At 44.8% G+C, this 12,103-nt stretch overlaps 1 protein-coding gene across 1 annotated transcript in view; it reads left to right on the top strand.

Moving 5' to 3' along the window:
* Nucleotides 1-902: 902 nt before the first annotated feature.
* DAB2 (Dab, mitogen-responsive phosphoprotein, homolog 2 (Drosophila)) overlaps nucleotides 903-12,103 on the top strand; it is a 67,498-nt gene continuing 56,297 nt past the window's right edge. Inside the window, exon 1 of the mRNA XM_006889547.1 lies at nucleotides 903-1,238. The gene's annotated coding sequence lies outside the window, so the exon portion shown is untranslated. The remainder of the gene's footprint in view (nucleotides 1,239-12,103) is intronic.

The following is a 12,103-nucleotide window of genomic DNA, read 5'->3' as shown; positions in this document are numbered from 1 at the left end:
AGTGGTACCCACTGCCTCCCACCTAAAAGAACAAACAACAAAGATGGGAGGGAAGAGACATGACTTTAGCAATAATTACCTATTTCATAAAAAGTCACAAAGCATCCTGGGGAATTAAAAGTAAGAAGAAAAATCAATTCCTACCACGTTAAAATCCATTAAGATCCCTGACTCTTATACTGCCCCGAAAACACTGTCTCTGTATGTGACACTGTATGTCACCAAATTTTAAAATATTTGTTTTCTCACAACTCATGCTTATAAAAAAAGATATGTAACATGCTTACAAACAGGGTGCAAATGAGTTCATGGTATGTGTGTCTCCATATGGACGAATACGCAGTAAGGGTGGCCAGTCTTTAATCTTTGTTTATAGCGCATGTATAACTGATATAGGTTGGTTTTACAGAAGTGTACACGTCTCGTTTAGATCGATTTCATAGAGAGAGCGTATTGTTTTTCTATCTGCAGAGACAGAATTCTATTTCAGATCTAAATACAGTGCGCTTTCTATATACACACACATGGCTTTCCCACCAACTGCAGGGCATCCACATCTGAAACGCAAGAGACACGCATTCCTTCAAAGGGGGCAACCGCACTTTAAACTTGAGAAGCAGCCCGGCGCAGCTCTGATCCACTGCCCCCGGTCGGGAATGTCAGGAGTAAAGGCAGCCCTTTGTTCCTGGGCCCCAAGGGGCTAGGTGGACTCGGGGTGCCACATCACTGGAAGTGGCAATCCCGAGAACGGATTTGCGAGCCGAAGCCCGGTGGATCCCACCCCTTTCCTCTGGAGTTTCCCTTTCCTGTCCTTATTTGCACCACCCCCTCCCCGCCGCCGGGGGCTTGTCCTGTGGCGGGTGCTGCGCTGCGCTGCGCCCTTCCTGCGCTCGCGCGCCAGTCCAGCGATCGCCCCCAGCTGGCGGGGCTCGCGGATCCGCAGGGAGCCGAGTCCCGGTGTGGCAGGCTTGCGAGTTAATAAACAGTTAAGTTTGGAAGACTCAGCAGACACGTTGAGGGGGAGTTACCAAGCCCAGGCAGCAAAAACATCCCGGCACATTCCTGGGGAGTCCTCAGCTGCCAGCATCTGATTAGAACCACATCTCTCGCCGGGAGTGGCCGCGCCGCTCCAAGCTCCCGGCTCGCTGCTACTTAAGCGGCTCCCCGTGCGCCGCGCTGCAGCCTTCAGGCTCCGGGACGCCGAGTCATGCTCGCCTCGCAGCGGCGCTAGCTAGCGTGTGAGTAGCTTTGGACTTCTTCCCATTGGCTCCATTTTTGGAGACCTTTCCCCCTCCTTTGCTTTTCCTCCCCTCTCCCTCCTTTGGGGTGCAGACCTGGACCTGGGGAGGGGGAGACATTTGAAACAACACCGGACAGTTGGTGGAGGGAACTTGTGGCCTGACATCTGAGGGCTGTGTCCCCGGAATGCTTTTTTTTTTGTTTTACCTTAGCGGTCTGGCTCCACATGCTGAGCTTGACATGTCACCAGCGCCTTCTTTTTGTGTGTGGATGGGTGTCTGCTGAACGCGCAGCTCTCACAGGGCTCTGGGGTGGCCGCTGACCTCCTCCTTAACTCCGGCGGCAAGTGTGTTTATTTTTGCCGCGTGACAAAGACTGGGACCTGGCTTGTGCCCGCAAGTAGGAGCTTTTTTCTGGTCACTGACAACATGAGGCATTAATGTGAACTTTGTCTTAGACCTGCATTCCAAAGAAAGTAAGTGTCTGGTCCGGAGACTGAACAAACTTGTTTAAAACCTCCAAAGCAGGCTGCCTTTCAACACACGGAGTGCTTGCCTTTGGGGTGGAAAGATAAAGTGAGAATTCTAGAAAAGGGGGGGATGAATGGGTTAAAACCATGGAGCCCCAGTAACATAGCGGTTTTCATAGCATAGAGCTGACTCTGTTATTTGTTTCTGCCTTCTTTCCTCCCTTGACTTCATTCCTATCCTGGAATTTCGGTCCTTCGTAAATTGCAGGAGGGAACTGTTGGAGTCCAAAGAGAAATTTAACTGGATTAAAAACAGCATTTACAGATTCTGGATATTATCTCCCCTCCACCCCCCACCGACCTACTCGGAACCCCCTCCACCTTTTCGTCTCTCTAGTTCGTGTTTGGAAGGAAGAGAGCCACTCTGTAAAATGAGAAGAGCAGAAAATAAGCTTCCAGACACATGGAAAGATTTAAGAATTATGGAGGGACGACTTCATGAATAGTAAATGTTGCTATTGCACTGTAAAGTGACTTAATGAAAAAATTTCTGGCCCTAATCAGGGAGTGAGGACAGTAGTGGGAGGTGAGGCATGACTAACTCAAGCACAAGTCCTGGGGAAGGAGGCAGCACCGAAAGCCTCTGAGACGTCTGATAAGGCTCCTGGAATGACTCAGTGGATTGTATGCCTGAGAGCTTCCTTACAATCCTGAGCTTCATCTGTCTCCCACGTGAAAGCGAGTACTGGCTGTTTGGCTGTTGCGGAGAGAGGAAGTAGCTGGCTATGGAGGGGAATGGAGGCTTATCAAAAGGCTGCTTGCCTCTGACACTTCCTTACATAGTTTATTCTCAAACCAGTAGCCAGTCCTTGATTAGGCTGTTCTTTAATGGTCATTCTCCTACTGACCTGACCCAAGTTCTGTCTTCCCTCATGAATGTAAGCCAGAGTCAGGTACCACTGTTTATTGTCTTGTGCATTCAAGATCTTGAAGGACTGATCTCTCTCCTTAGTCTTTAGGGAAGGCCATTTTTAGTGAAGTGCTGGTTTTTTGGAATAAAAAATGGAACCAACATAGAGAGTGGGCTGGATTTCTAGGACAGCTTGCTTCTTTCCGATTTTTCCAGAGCCGTTTCCCACTTCAGGCAGAATGGATTCAATGATGGCCCTAAAAAGGATTTCTCATATATGTTTAGTCAGGACCACAGCAAGTATTTGCTGGGAGAAAGAATATCTTTCAACTTTGAACTGGACATGTTTAGGGCAGAAATAATCTTCAGGAAGATGAGGGACGAAAGCCACAGACTTTAGTGTGAGATTAGTTTTTAAGGACAGAATCCAGAGTTTGAGTCTTTACTCAAGACTTTGTGGAGTTTTAGATTAAACCAAGAGTCCAAATTCCACTGGGTTCCACCCATTTGTTGCCTCGCTGCAAAGGTTAAATAGCTTTGGGCCACTTTGGTCATGTTGGAAGGAAATGTTTTGAAGGTGCTTATTAGCTGGAGGAGTTAGCTGGTGGTGGTTTACGTGTTGCGCTGTCACCCGAAAGGTCAGTGGTTCAAATCTCCTTGATAGATAGAGTTTATAGACTCAGAAACTCATTTGAGGCTCATGAGTCTGAATGGACTTGATGGCAGTGGTTTGGGCCCTTACCATGAAGGAAGCTGGAAGCCCTTACCCTGGAATCTGGTTGGGTGATTTTTCTGTCCCCAGGTTGGCCATACCTCAGTTGCCAGGAGCAACATGTTGTGGCAAGTGATGCTTGCCTGGCAGGAGTTTGGGAGACACACGTTCTCATTGGTACTAAGAATATGTGCTACTTAGTAGTGGCAAGAAGCTGCACTGCAATCTCAAAGGCGTGCAGGTTGAGGCCACTGGCTGCTCCGTGGGAGAAGGACGGGCAGTCTTCTCTCATATATAGAGAGAAAACTGCCTCTGCAAATCCACTGGTGGGTCAGCTATAGGATAGTTTCAACTTTATGGTACACACAACAACAACAGTTCTCATTCTGCTCCAGGTGACCAAAAGCTTGCCACCGTCGATATCTTCACCTGTGTGCTTTGGAATTGTTCATATGTTTCTCTTCTTCAGTCTCTGCCCTTGAGGGTTTGAGGGTTGCTTTTCTCAAAGACACAGCTAAGAGGCTGAAATACTTGAGAAGGCCGCTGAGGACTGAGGTCTCCCAGGGTCGGGTTTTAAGCAGCCCCAAGGGGCAGCAGAACAGACATCTCAGCAGGGAAGGCTTGAAAGCTGACCAAGTGCAGAGGCTTGGGTGACTGATGGAACGCATCAGGCTTTCTCCCCTTCAAACAGGACCAGAATGGGAACCAGATTGGCAATATGAAACACCTGAGGAACAGGATATGGTATTTTAAAATTCTCTGTGGGGCTGTGATGTAATTCTAAAGTTGACATTGTGCCACTGAACCTCACAGAAGGAGGCCAAAGTCATATTGGGATGAAATAATTTTCACGTCAGGTATGTGTGCTTCAAACCCATAGCCATTTAGTGGATTCTGGATAACAGTTATATAGAACGGAGTGGAATCTCCCACAGGGTTTCCAAAGTGGGATGCTTCATCCTCCTGCAGTCCCGCTGAGGGGTTCAATCTGCTGACCTTTGCTTCACAGCAGAGTGCTTTATCTACCTCAGCACCAGGGATCCTTCAGTGTGTTTAGAGAAACTTTAACTCCATTGTAATGCATCCTGAATGTATTAATATTGTAGTGTGAATCAGAAGGAGACTTAGCTATCAACGCTCCTTTTCTATTAAAAGAAGTTATATTAACGTCTCATAGAGGGAGCTCTGGTGGCCTAGTCCATAGGGAGCCTTTGCACTGTTAAGTTCAAATCCACCAGCCATTCCTTGTGAGAAGAAGGGGCATTCTCCTCCCTTGTACTCCTCATCCTTGGAAACCAGCTGGAGGGTCAGCCATGAGCCCTTTTTGATTTCACGAAAGCAGTGAGTTTTGCTTTGTTGTCTTTTAATTCCTCTTAAGAAGATTCTAGATTCTGAAGGCTACGGCCTGGGTTGGTTGGAATCCCAGCTTCACTACTGCCGGCTTCATGACGTTCAATTCTGCAAATTTATTGAACCTCTGTGTCCTTCTGCTTTCTTATCTGGGGAGAATAATAGTACTTACCCCAGCTTTACTGGGAAGAATGTTAATTTAACATATTTAGGGGAGCTCTGGTGGCCTAGAGGCAAGGAGCTGCAACTACAATCCCAGAGGCGCACAGTTCGAATCCACCAGATGCTCTGCCGGGGAAGGAGGGACAATCTCCTCCTGTACCAATCAGATATGATTTGATGGTACACCCACACAAAAATAATAAAATAAATATTTAGAATACCAGATCCTATCTGACTTTGAAATCTGTTGGGTTCTTTTGGAAGTTCTGTCGACCTCAGCAATCCTTTGGGATTGCAGTGCGGCTTCTTACCACTAGGCCACCAGACCTCCCTGGAAATAGAACAGTAGCTACTATTTCTTGAGTAGCTACTATTTGTCAAGCACTACATACAGTGCTTGGCAAAGCATGAGCAAAGGATGGGCCATCCCCTCCCGTGTGATTGACTGCCTCTGAGAACCCACTGGAGGGGCAGCCAGGGGGTCAGTTCCGACTCCACAGTACACAACAACAGTGACCTATAGGGTAAGGAGTTGCACTGTTAACCCCAAGTTGGGTAGTTCTGAATCCATCCGTGGTCTGTGGGGGAAAGATGGGCAGTCTCGTCCTCCTGTGATATTTATGAGATTTACGCCCTCTGGAAGCCTGTGAATGAGGGTCAGCTATGAATGGCCTCTGACCCAATGACAAGGAGTGGGTTGAGAGGGAGTCTTTGGCCATCAACAGCTGAATTATATGTGTAAAGGAGTGTGGTTCGAATCCATGAGCCGCCCACAAGGGGAAAGATGGGCAGTCTCCTCTCATAAAGATTTACAGGTTCAGGAACCGAAGGGAGGTTTCTTATGCGTTGAGATCGAATCCACGCAATATTTGGTCAGTTTGGTTTTTATCTGAATTGGAAACCTCGAGGTTTTTTTATCCATTAACAGGTGAATTATGCATGTGTGCAAACTCAAGGCAATCAGGGTAATTTCTTTGTCAAGAAATAAAACAGAACAAAATTCCAAAACTTCATTTGCCTACCTGGAAACTGTTAATCCTTCAAGTACTTAGGAGTAACAATGCTGATATATTTGTCAAGGCTCAGGCTAGAACTCTGTTCCTGGCACAAAAGTCTGCATTTTGGTTTGGTCAAGTTGACCTGTTAAACTGAAAGTACTAAACTGAGGCACTGGTCTAGAAATAAAAATGTTTAATTCAGAGCAATTGCGGCCCATACTATCCTTGCCTACATAGTTGGGCAGGTTGCCATGGTATCTCCCTTTCTTGCATCCTTCTGTCCAGAAAGGAAGCTTGCCTTTTCTAGGTTCAGGAGAATCTCAGCAATTGGTTGAGCAAAGTAGAAATTGAAATTACTGTTCAATGAGTTGAATCTTTTCTTTCATGTCCTTACTTTCTCCACACAAGCGTACTTTGATTCAAATATTTCATTCTCTTGCCTTTTCTGGTAGAAAACTTGCCTTTCTTGGACTTTCTACATAGCAAAGTTTTAACACTGATGAAATTTTAGAAACAGTACCGTTCCCTCTATATAGAAGAAGATTGGCAATTTTTCTCTACTATAGTTGGTTTGGGCAAACCAACTGTTGTTGTTAAGTAACATCTGTTATCCATGACCGAACTAAAATCTGCTGTCAAGGACCTCTGCAGAGTCATAAAGAGCAGTGATGTCAGTCCAGGGACTAAGGTGTGCCTGATTCAGGCCATGATCTTCTCAATTGTTTACTATGCCGCTTAGAGCTGGACAATGAGTAAGGATTATAGATGAAGAGTTTATGCCTTTAGGTTGTGATGCTGGAGAAGAGTATTGAACGTGCCATTAACTGCCAAGAAAACAAAAAGTTCTATCCTTATAAAGAGTTAAAACCAGGTTGCGTTTTGGAAGAAAGGATTTTGAAACTGTCTCACATACTTTAGAAATGTTGTCTGTGTGGGAGATGGGGTCAGTCCTTAGGGAAGTACATCATGCTTGGAAGGGTAGAGGGTCAGCACAGGAGAGGAAGACCCTGAAGGAGATAGATTGATCTAGAGACTGTGGCATTGGGACCAGGTGTGTCAGAGATGGTGAGGTTGGCTCAGGAAGGGCAAGGTTCAAAACTGATGTTTATAGGGTCACTATGAGGCATGGTCAGCGGCACATAACTACAATAGTTGGTTTGGGAATGCTGGTGTCTTGGTGGTAAGGAGTTGTACTGCTAACCCAAAGGCATGTGATTTGAATCCACCAGTTGTTCTGGGCAGGAAAGATGAGCAATTTCCTCTTGTGTGATTTACTGTCTCTGAAAACCCATTGGAGGAAGAAGGGTCAGCTATGGGTCAATTCCAGTCTTATATGTTGTTGTTATGTGCCGTCGAGCCGCTTGCGACTCACAGTGACCCCTATGTACAACGGCCCTAAACTCTGCTCTATCCTATGCCAATCGCACTGTCTCTGACACTCCCATCCCGATTACCTCAGTCACCGAACCAGTCCATCTCACAGAGGGCCTTCCCCTCCTGCGCTGTCCCTCCACCCTCCCAAGCATGATGTCCTTCTCCAAGGACCAGTCCCTCCTTACAACATGACCAAAGTACGTCAGACGAAGCCTCAGAATCTTTGCCTCCAAGGAGCAGCCCGTTTAACCCTCTTAAGGATGAATCTGTTTGTTTTCCTAGCAGTCCACGGTACCCTCAATACTCTTATCTAACACCAAAGCTCAAAGGCATCAATTCTCCTTCTATCCTCCCAACTCTCTGCATAACAAGTGATTGCAAAGACCATGACCTGTTTCAGATGCACCTTAGTCTCCACAAAGACACCATTGCTCTTCAGTACTTTGGAGAGGTCCCTAACAGCAGACTTTCCCATCGCAATACGTCTTTTAATTTCCTGGCTGCTGGTGCCAAGAGTGTTGACTTAATAATAACAGTTTCTCTAATACATTAGGCAAATTGGCTGTCAGGGACCTCTAAAAAGTGCTAAAGAGCAAGGATGTCAGTTTAAAGACTAAAGTGTGCCTGATCTGAGCTCTGATGGCCTATTGGTAAGAAGCTGTGCTACAATCCTGAAGGCACTCAGAATCCACCAGTTGCTCTGCCGGAGAAAGATGGACAGTCTTCTCTCGTGCAATTAACTACCTCTGAAAACCCGTTGAATACAACACCACCATATATGAAAGTTGGACAGTGACTAAGGATGACAGAAGAAGAATCATGTCCTTTGAGTTGTAATGTTAGAGAAGAGCATTGAATACCTCATGGACTCCCAAAAGAACAAACAGGTCTGTTCTGAAGACAAGGATGAAGACTTCATCTGACATTCTATGTACCTGCTGTTAAGAGGGTCCAGTCATTAGAAGACATGCTGATAAAGTGGAGGGGCAGAGGAAGTGAGGAAAACCCTCAACTAAGTGGATTGATACAGTGACTTTAATAATGGGTTCAACTATATCAAAGATAATGAGAATGGCTCAGGATAGGACAAGGCTCAGATCTCTGTTCCTCGTAAGATCACTGAGTTATGATAGACTCAGCTGCACTTAACAACAACTACTGTTGTGCCGAGAGCTTTGGTTGTGGCCTCTGTAGTCAGTTTCACTACTAACCCAAAGAATGCTCATTTATTAATAGTTCAGATCCACCAGTGGCTTCTTGGGAGAAGGATGAGCACTCTCCTTCCGTTGTGATTTACAGCCTCAGAGACTCAGTGGAAGGTTTGAGTGGGAACCAGCTTGACAGCAATGAGTTTGAGTTTGGTTTTTATTTGACTTACCCGTTGGACTGGTAATCAGAAAAGCCAGTGATGCAAACTCATCAGCCCCTCTGCAAGAGAATGCTGAGGTGCTCTGGTCCTGCAGAGATTTACAGCCTTCAAACATGACAGGGAAGCTCTTCTTTGTCCGGTGGGTCACCATGAGTCAGAAGTCAGGAAATGGAACCATCATAAGGAGCCACAGTAGCAAAGTAGTGAAACACTCAGCTAGTAGCCTGAAGCCAGTGGCTCAAACCCACCAGTGACTCTGGGAGAAAATACTTGTCCCATAGAGAGTGTAACCTAGAAAACACTGTGGGGCTGTCTATTCTTCTGCCCTTTAGGGTGTCTATAAACCATATTCATCAACAGCCGTCACAAGCTATCTCAGGAAAGGAACCTTTGACTGCATTAAATGGTTCTGAATTCCGAGTGAGTGGAACAGGTTAGGCAAGTGTTACGCTGTATAGAAGTGATGAGAATGTAGACTTTCTGGTTGCTGCAAGATAAAGGAAGTAGGTAGAATAGGAAGTAGCAATCCTAGAAAGCTAGCACGAAATGCTTTAGACCCCCTGGGAAATTTGAGTATTGCCTTTGACTGTTGTTAGGTAACAAGAAGTTGATCCAGACTCATAGCAGTCCTATGCACAATAGAATGCTCCATCTTCATGGTCATTTTTATGTTCCAGTCTGTTTTTGCAGCCACTACGTCAATCCATCTTACGGAAGATCTTCTTATTTTGTTGTTGTTGACCCACCACTAGGACAGGATGCCTCCTGTCTCCGTATCTTTTCAGTCTGAATGTGGAACAGATCATTTGGGGGGGGGAAGGGCGACACACTAGGCTTTATGAGGAAGAAGTGACATCAAGATTGGAGAAAAACTCATCAACAACTTACTCTGTGCAGATGACACAACCTTGCTTGATGAATCAGAGGAGGACCCGAAGCATTTGGTGCAGAAGGTGAAGGACTGTAGTCTTCAATATGGATTGAGGCTCAATATCAAAAAAACAAAAATTCTCACTACTGGGCCAATTGGTAAATGAAGAGATTGTTAACAATTTCTGTTTACTTGGTTCCATAGTCAACACTCTTTTCACCGGCAAAAGACAAGCTTCATTGGGAAAATCTGCTGTCAGGGACCTTTCCAGAGTACTAAAAAGCAACGATGTCAGCCTAGAGATTAAGGCATGCCTGATCCAGGTCATGGTCTTAGCAATTTCTTGTTATACATCGGAGAGCTGGACAATGACTGAGGATGACAGAAGAAGGGTCAATGCCTTTGAGTTATGGCACTGGAGAAGAGTGTTTATGCATACACCATGGACTGCCAAGAAAAGAAACAGTTTTGTCCTAAAGAGGATAAAACCAAGCTGATCCTTGGAGGCAAAGATTTTAAAATTCCACCTGACGTACTTTGGGCATGATGCTTTGAGGGACCAGGCAGAGTACATGAAGCACATGACATACCCGAAAGTACGTAAAGCAGTCTCACCACTTACGTGAGAACATTTTTAAAGAGCACTCTGGCTGCAGTTTTTCTAAGACATACTTGTTTATTTTTTTGGAAGTTCATGATATATTCAGCATTCTTCTTCAACACCGCAATCCAGAAGCTTCAATCCTGCTTCTGTTTCTCATTACCATTGAGTTCAAACCAGCTCATAGCTAACCCTCCATTGGGATTCCGAGGCTGTAAATGGCATGAGAAAAGATTGTCCATCTTCCTCCTGCAGATCTGCTGGTAGACCTGGCCAAGGAGTATTCATAAGCTTGTGTGCTGAGGTGCATGGGATTTCAGAAGCAATAAATCACAAAGGAAGAGATTGTCCATCTTTCTCCCATGAAGCTGCCGGTGGCTTCGAACCTTTGGGTTGGCAGCACAATTCCTTACCACTAAGCCAGCAGAGGATGCATATGAGGTGCTTGAAAAATGAATGGAATCATGTATGCCTTATAGTTGCCTTAACATGGCAACTTTGCTCTTTGAAAGAGGACCTTTGCTGAAGTGCAGCACATCTTTTGATTTCTTGGTTACTGATTCACGGGCAATGATTGTGGATATGTGCAAATAAGATCCCTGGCATTTTCAGTCTTTTCTCCATTATTACATTGTTGTTTATTGGTCCAGCTATGGGAATATTTGTTTTCTTTATGCTGAGGTTTAATTCTTCTTGAAGACTGTATGCTTTGATCTTTACTTGTATGTGGCTCAAGCCTTCTGCGCTTTCAGCAAGCAATGCTGTGTCATCAGTGTAGGCTGTTAATGAGTCTTCCTTCAATCCAGATGCCACATGCTTCTTCGAATGGCCCTTCAGGTGCAATGATGCATAAATGGTTTAATATTTTAGGAAAATTCTCCCGAGTGCAATGACATAATTCAGAAGTATTACTCTGAAAGTAACTTGAAGCAGATGCACTGCCATAACTTCTCATTTAACAATCAAATTAATTCATTTGTTCAAGATTAGACAATTATATTGGTATATATTACATGGCTAGAGAGAAATATTTTGAGAATTGAGTATGGTCTCCAAGCAAAGCAGCACCAGCTTCTTGGTCCCCACTGTCCCCAACCCACATCTACTGCTCCAAACTCTGGAAGTAGGGCTGGATTCTGTGTTACAACGATCTGTTGTTGATTTCCGTTAAATCCATTCTGATTCAAAGCAGCCCTACAGTAGAACTGTCTCACAGAGTTTTCTTGACTATAACCTTAACAGTGACTGCAGTTCTGGGAGTAGGTGTGTCAGAGACAATAAAGTTGGCACAGGATAGAGCAGGTTTCAGAGCTGTTGTACTTAGGGTCTCTATAAGTTGAAAGCGCCTCAACAGCACATAACAACAACAACAATCTTAACAGCAGCTCTCCAGGCTTCCTTTCATTTTATAACTGGGTGGGTTCAAACAGCCAGCTTTGAATTTAGTAGTCAAGCACAACTTACATCATCTACCAACCATCCCACAAAGTCTAAAACTAACTTGATGGGGTGAGGGAGAAGAATGACAAGTATTTTAATTTCTTCAGTCATAAAATGATAAAGCAAAGACATTTACACATTGCCGCACACTTTTAAAATTGCCGTCTGTGCTTAGAAACACATTTGCCGTCATTTGCAACAAATGTGTTAAACACCATTCAGAGTTATTATGTACCATCAAGATGGAACTCATAGCTCACCCTCAAGTGGGTTTTCAGAGACAGTAAATCTCACTGGAGGAGATTGTCTATCTTTCTCCCAGGGAGCAGCTAATGGATTCAAACCATGAGCCTTTGGGTTGGCTGTCTGTGTAACACCTTATCACTAAGCCAATAGAGCTTCCTACTCAGAAAAAGAGAAATGTAGAGATAAACGTGTAGACTTCAGACATTCCCCCAGAGTTCCTTACATTGCTTTCTTTTTTCTTTTTTTTTTTTTTTTGAAGAGTTCAGGATTTTTTTAATTGAACATGTTACAAAAGGAGTTTAGTCAAAAAGACCAAATCCCATGTCATCATCACTCTTCAGATTCTTCTTTCTTTGCTTCCA

This window comes from Elephantulus edwardii, unplaced genomic scaffold (assembly GCF_000299155.1).
Source record: "Elephantulus edwardii isolate Elephantulus edwardi_28Jun2011 unplaced genomic scaffold, EleEdw1.0 scaffold00079, whole genome shotgun sequence".
NCBI classification, from domain to species: domain Eukaryota; kingdom Metazoa; phylum Chordata; class Mammalia; order Macroscelidea; family Macroscelididae; genus Elephantulus; species Elephantulus edwardii.
This window is presented reverse-complemented; position numbering and strand designations above follow the sequence as displayed.